Source organism: Arachis ipaensis, chromosome B4 (genome assembly GCF_059453495.1).
Source record: "Arachis ipaensis isolate K30076 ecotype BB chromosome B4, ASM5945349v1, whole genome shotgun sequence".
Lineage (NCBI taxonomy): Eukaryota > Viridiplantae > Streptophyta > Magnoliopsida > Fabales > Fabaceae > Arachis > Arachis ipaensis.
Genome location: NC_142439.1, coordinates 33066384 through 33072819, shown reverse-complemented (window position 1 = coordinate 33072819; position 6436 = coordinate 33066384). Strand labels below are relative to the sequence as shown.

Here is a 6436-nt window from a genome sequence, read left to right as displayed (position 1 = left end):
TTGCAGGGTCCATGCCGCCGTTATCCTCGCCGCAAAGCCAGTGCTGCCGCAGCCATCATCATCACGGGCTGCTGCTACGCGTAGCATTGCCTCCACTTTTGGGTACATCACCGTCGAGCAGAGTCGTTGAGAGAGAGGATTCGCGAGTGAGAGAGAGAGAACCTAGGAGGGAAGCCGCTGCCCCAGGTTACCGTCAGAGCTGCTGCTCCATTTCCATAGTTCTTCTTTTCATAATAAGTTACTCGCGCTCTGAAGCCCTTACTGTAATCGTTCTGGTTATTTGTGGTTAAAGATTTTGAAGTACGGATGTTGTAGGGTTAATTTAATGGGATTGCATGTTGGAATTGAGGTTGTTGCTGAATCACCGGAGCTTTTGACCATTGTCGAAACTGTTGCCAGATAAGTTCGGACTGGCTACTACGTCGTTCTTTTATTCCAATAAGTGTCTCTATCTCGGATCTTCGCCATTAGTATTCCTTTATATGTTTTAAGGTTTTCGCAACGTTAATATTCTTAGGATTTAGTAACTAAAGTTGCATGTTGTGATTTAGAGCTGTTTATGCTGTTACGAAGTGTGCAGAGCTGGAATTGAAGTTGCCATTAATTTCGGGCTGAGAGAAAAGAGTTCAGTTGACGCGTTTAGGTTTGGTTTTGACTTGTCGAGGTTGGGAATTTTTCAAAGAACTCAATCTTATAATTTGGAATTGTTATAAATGGATATTAATGTGATAAATGTACTTTCAGTGATTGTATAAGTCTTATGTATTGGCAGCTATTTAAAGATGAATATGATTGTTATTTGATTGGATTGTGGGTTGGTTTTGTTAAATGGATGGTTGCCGCAATATTTCTTTAAAGTTTTGGAAACGAGTTTGGTCCATTGAAATAAATTGAGTTTGAGTCTATTTTCTTGAAATATGAGAATGATATGAATTCTTGGAATTAGTATGATTTTAAACTGATTTGGTTTTGAACCCGCAAAAGGGGTTACGGAATGGTTTGGTTGGGACCCAAAAAGGGTAGCAAGGTCCAAGTTTTAGGGGAGATGCTGCCGAATTTTTATGAAATTAAGATTCTGTTTAAAATGTGATTTGGAAAAGAATTGGATTTAAGAGGTTTTATTATTTGATTCTTGATTTATTAAGAAATGGGTGTTTCAAGTTTAATTTGTTTAAGGAAAGTTTATGTTTTAGGATTGATTTAAATATGAAAGGACCTATGTTTTGAAGTTTCGTTAACGAAGTACCTTTGGAAGGGTTTTAGTGGATTTTAAAAGAAATTGAACTTTGATTAATTAAATTTGTATTGCCTTTAAAGTATTCTTTAAATTTTGACTAAATAATTCTGAGCTTTTGCGAAGGTTTCCAATTTAAGAATGAAATAAGATTGATTTTTGGGCTTAAATAATTTTGGTTTTGAAATTGGTTTGGAACTTTTGGCTTACATGCCTTGGTTTTGGTTTTAAATCTCCATTTTAATTGATTTTAATTTAAGTAAATATGATTTCGAGGATTTCTAAATAATTTAAGAATACTTTAAACTCATGAGACCTTGCTGTGGATTTTAATTAATAACTTTTGATTTCAAAGTGATGGAGCGAATGGTTTGAAAATGAATGATTTTGAGTCTTTCAAAAGAGATTTTGAATTTGGCTTGGTTTTGAAGTTGTTTGGAAGTTTTGAAAAGAATATTTACTTGAGAAAAGTGGTTCTTGGCACGATGTGAACTGAATACATTTGTGATTTGAAAGCAAGTGGGCCAAGAATAATTATCGAGATAAGATTTTGAGTCTAATTGACAGTGGATATTACTGAAAATATGATGAGGGTTTCTGGCCTAGCAAGGATGGTGGTATAATCCTGCTTGCTCAGTGCATAAACCGTTGTGCAGGGATGGTGGTTTTATCCCGCCTGCAGTGAGGATAGTGGTTTTTTCCCACTCACATATTGATAAATTGTTTGGCAAGAACGGTGGTTTACTCCCACTTACGTGTTCCGAGCAAGGATGGTGGTTTAATCCCGCTTGTTTATGGAACCTACAGATAAGGATGATGGTTTAATCCCGATTATCTGAGTCGGGTCTAGCAACATAACCGATGCATGAGCTCATGGCCAGTAGGACAGGCATGCATCATATGCATTGATGAGCGGATAATTTATACGCTTTTTTGGCATTATTTTTACATAGTTTTTAGTATGATTTAGTTAGTTTTTAGTATATTTTTATTAGTTTTTAATTAAAAATCACATTTCTGGATTTACTATGAGTTTGTGTATTTTTCTGTGATTTCAGGTATTTTCTGGCTGAAATTGAGGGACCTGAGCAAAAATCAGATTCAGAGGTTGAAGAAGGACTGCAGATGTTGTTGGATTCTGACCTTCCTGCACTCAAAGTAGATTTTTTGGAGCTACAGAACTTCAAATGGCACGCTCTCAATTGCGTTGGAAATTAGACATCCAGGGCTTTCCAGAAATATATAATAGTCCATACTTTGATTAAGGATAGACGACATAAACTGGCGTTGAACGCCAGTTCCATGCTGCATTCTGGAGTCAAACGCCAGAAACAGGTTGCAAAGTGGAGTTAAACGCCAGAAACAGGTTACAAACTGGCATTCAACTCCAAGAAAGACCTCTACACGTGTAAAGCTCAATGCTTAGCCCAAGCACACACCAAGTGGACCCCAGAAGTGAATTTCTGCATCATTTACTCATTTCTGTAAACCCTAGTAACTAGTCTAGTATAAATAGGACTTTTTACTATCTTTTTAAGGGATCTGGGATTAGTTTTATGCTATCTTAGACTTTTATGGGGGCTGGCCATTCGGCCATGCCTGGACCATTATCACTTATGTATTTTCAAACGGTAGAGTTTCTACACACCATAGATTAAGGTGTGGAGCTCTGCTGCTCCTCATGAATTAATACAAAGTACTACTGTTTTTCTATTCAATTCAAGCTTATTCCTTCTCTAAGATATCCATTCGCACCCAAGAACATGATGAATGTGATGATTATGTGACGCTCATCATCATTCTCACCTATAAACGCGTGCCTGACAAACACTTCCTTTCTACATGCAAATAAGCTAGAATGAGTATCTCTTAGATATCTATTACAGAGGACCGAGTCCAAGATATTAGAATCTTCGTGGTATAAGTTAGAACCCATGGATGGCCATTCTTGAGATCTGAAAAGTTTAAACCTTGTCTGTGGTATTTCGAGTAGGATCTGGGAAGGGATGGCTGTGACGAGCTTCAAACTCGCGAGTGCTGGGCGTAGTGGCAGACGCAAAAGGATAGTAAATCCTATTCCAGTATGATCGAGAACCGAGAGATGATTAGCCATGCAGTGACAGCGCATTGGACCATTTTCACAGAGAGGATGGGATGTGGCCATTGACAATGGTGATGCCCTACATAAAGCTTGCCATGGAAAGGAGTAGGAATGATTGGATGAAGACAGCAGGATAGCAGAGGTTCAGAGGAACGAAAGCATTTATATACGCTTATCTGAAATTCTCACCAATGAATTACATAAGTATCTCTATCCTAGTTATATTTTATTTATCTTTTACTTATCAATTCATAAAACCATTTGAATCCGCCTGACTGAGATTTACAAGGTGACCATAACTTGCTTCAAGCCGACAATCTCCGTGGGATCGACCTTTACTCACGTAAGGTTTATTACTTGGACGACCCAGTGCACTTGCTGGTTAGTTGTGCGAAGTTGTGACAAAGAATTAAGATTATGAACGTGCATATAAAGTTTTCAGTGCCGTTACCAAGGAATGGAACCGTCACAATTTCTGCACACCAAGTTTTTGGCGCCGTTGCCGGGGATTGTTCGAGTTTGGACAGCTGACGGTTCATCTTGTTGCTCAGATTAGGTAATTTTATTTTAATTTTAAGCTTTTTATTTCTTATTTTCGAAAAATACAAAAAAAAATTTATTCTTTTTCGTTTTTCCCAATTAATTTTCGAAAAATAAAAAAAAATTTAGAAAATCATAAAATAAAAAATATTTTTTGTGTTTCTTGTTTGAGTCTAGAGTCAAGATTTAAGTTTGGTGTCAATTGCATCTTTTTAATTTTCTAAAAATTATATTCGAAAATTTCATGCATTGCATTCTTCATGATCTTCAAGTTGTTCTTGGCCAGTCTTCTTGTTTGATCTTCATATTTTCTTGTTTTGTGTTTTTTCTTGTTTCTCATATGCATTCTTGAAACATTAATGTCTAAAGAATAAAAATTTTTAAGTTTGGTGTCTTGCATGTTTTTCTTTTCTTCAAAATTTTCAAAAATAAGTTCTTGGTGTTCATCTTGACATTCAAAGTGTTCTTGGTGTTCATCTTGACATTCATAGTGTTCTTGCATACATCATTTGTTTTGATCCAAAATCTTCATGCATTGTGTCTTTTTTGTGTTTTTCTCCCTCATCATTGAAAATTCAAAAAAAATATCTTTCCCTTATTTCACTCATAATTTTCGAAAATTTGATTTGATTTAGTCAAAAGTTTTTAAAAAAAATTTAGTTGCTTCTTATGAGTCAAATCAAATTTTCAATTTAAAAATTCTATCTTTTTCAAATCTTTTTCCAAAATCAAATCTTTTTCATTTTTCTTTTATGATTTTCGAAAATTTCAAAAATTATTTTCAAAATCTTTTTCTTATTTTTATTTTATATTTTCGAAATTAATGCTAACAATTAATGTGATTGATTCAAAAATGTTGAGTTTGTTACTTGCCTAGTAAGAAAGGTTGAATCTTTAAATTGTAAATCATATCTTTTTGTTTCTTGTTAGTCAAGTAATCAACTTTAATTTTCAAAATTAAATCTTTTTAAATTTCTTTTTCAAATCTTTTTCAAAATAAATTTCAATCACATCTTTTTCAAAATCAATTTCAAAATCTTTTTTAACTTCTTATCTTTTCAAATTTGATTTTCAAATCTTTTTCAATTAACTACTTAACTTTTTGATTGATTCTTATCTTTTTCAAAACTACCTAACTAATTCTCTCTCTCTAATTTTTGAAAATCCCTTCCCTCTTTTTCAAAATTCCCTTTTTTCTAACCAATTATTTTAATTTTTAATTTAATTTGATTTCAATTTTAATTTTCGAATTTTAACTTCAATTTTAGAATATTTTTATTTTATTTATTTAAATTTTTGAATTCTTCTCTCTCTCATCTCCTTCTAATTATTTATTTATTTATTTATTTACTAACACTTCTCTTCATCTCAAAATTCGAACCCTCTCTTCCTCTTGGTGTTCGAATTTCTCTTCTTTTATTCTTATCTTCTTCTACTCACATAAAGGAATCACTATACTGTGACATAGAGGATTCCATATTTTCTTTGTTATTTCCTTCTTTGTCATATAAGCAGGAACAAGGATAAGAACATTCTTGTTGAGGCTAATCCTGAACCTGAAAGGACTCTGAAGAGGAAGCTAAGGGAAGCTAAAGCACAACTCTCTGGAGAAAATCTGACAGAAATTTTCGAAAAAGAAGGAGACATGGCCGAAAATAATAACAATGCAAGGAAGATGCTTGCTGACTTTACTGCACCAAATTCCAATTTACATGGAAGAAGAATCTCAATCCCTGCCATTGGAGCAAACAATTTTGAGCTTAAGCCTCAATTAGTTTCTCTAATGCAACAGAACTGCAAGTTTCATGGACTTCCATCAGAAGATCCTTTTCAGTTCTTAACTGAATTCTTGCAGATCTGTGATACTGTTAAGACCAATGGGGTTGATCCCGAGGTCTACAGGCTTATACTTTTTCCATTTGCTATAAGAGACAAAGCTAGAGTATGGTTGGACTCTCAACCTAAAGATAGCCTGAACTCTTGGGATAAGCTGGTCACGGCTTTCTTAGCCAAGTTCTTTCCTCCTCAAAAGCTTAGTAAGCTTAGAGTGGATGTTCAAACCTTCAGACAAAAGGAAGGTGAATCCCTCTATGAAGCTTGGGAGAGATACAAGGAACTGACCAAAAAGTGTCCTTCTGACATGCTTTCAGAATGGACCATCCTGTATATATTCTATGATGGTCTGTCTGAATTATCAAAGATGTCACTAGACCATTCTGCAGGTGGATCCATTCACCTAAAGAAAACGCCTGCAGAAGCTCAAGAACTCATTGACATGGCTGCAAATAACCAGTTCAGGTACACTTCTGAAAGGAATCCTGTGAATAATGGGACGCCCATAAGGAAGGGAGTTCTTGAAATTGATACTCTGAATGCCATATTGGCTCAGAATAAAATATTGACTCAGCAAGTCAATATGATCTCTCAGAGTCTGAATGGATTGAAGGAATCATCCAATAGTACTAAAGAGGCATCTTCTGAAGAAGAAGCTTATGATCCTGAGAACCCTACAATAGCAGAAGTGAATTACATGGGTGAACCCTATGGAAACACCTATAATC

General features: G+C 34.9%; 1 non-coding gene across 1 annotated transcript; it reads right to left on the bottom strand.

Annotated features, from left to right (window-relative positions):
* Window positions 1-5913: 5913 nt before the first annotated feature.
* On the bottom strand, window positions 5914-6021 carry LOC148567116 (small nucleolar RNA R71). The gene has a single exon (XR_015882884.1). It is a non-coding gene; the product is annotated as a small nucleolar RNA R71 (small nucleolar RNA).
* Between the last annotated feature and the right edge of the window lie 415 nt (window positions 6022-6436).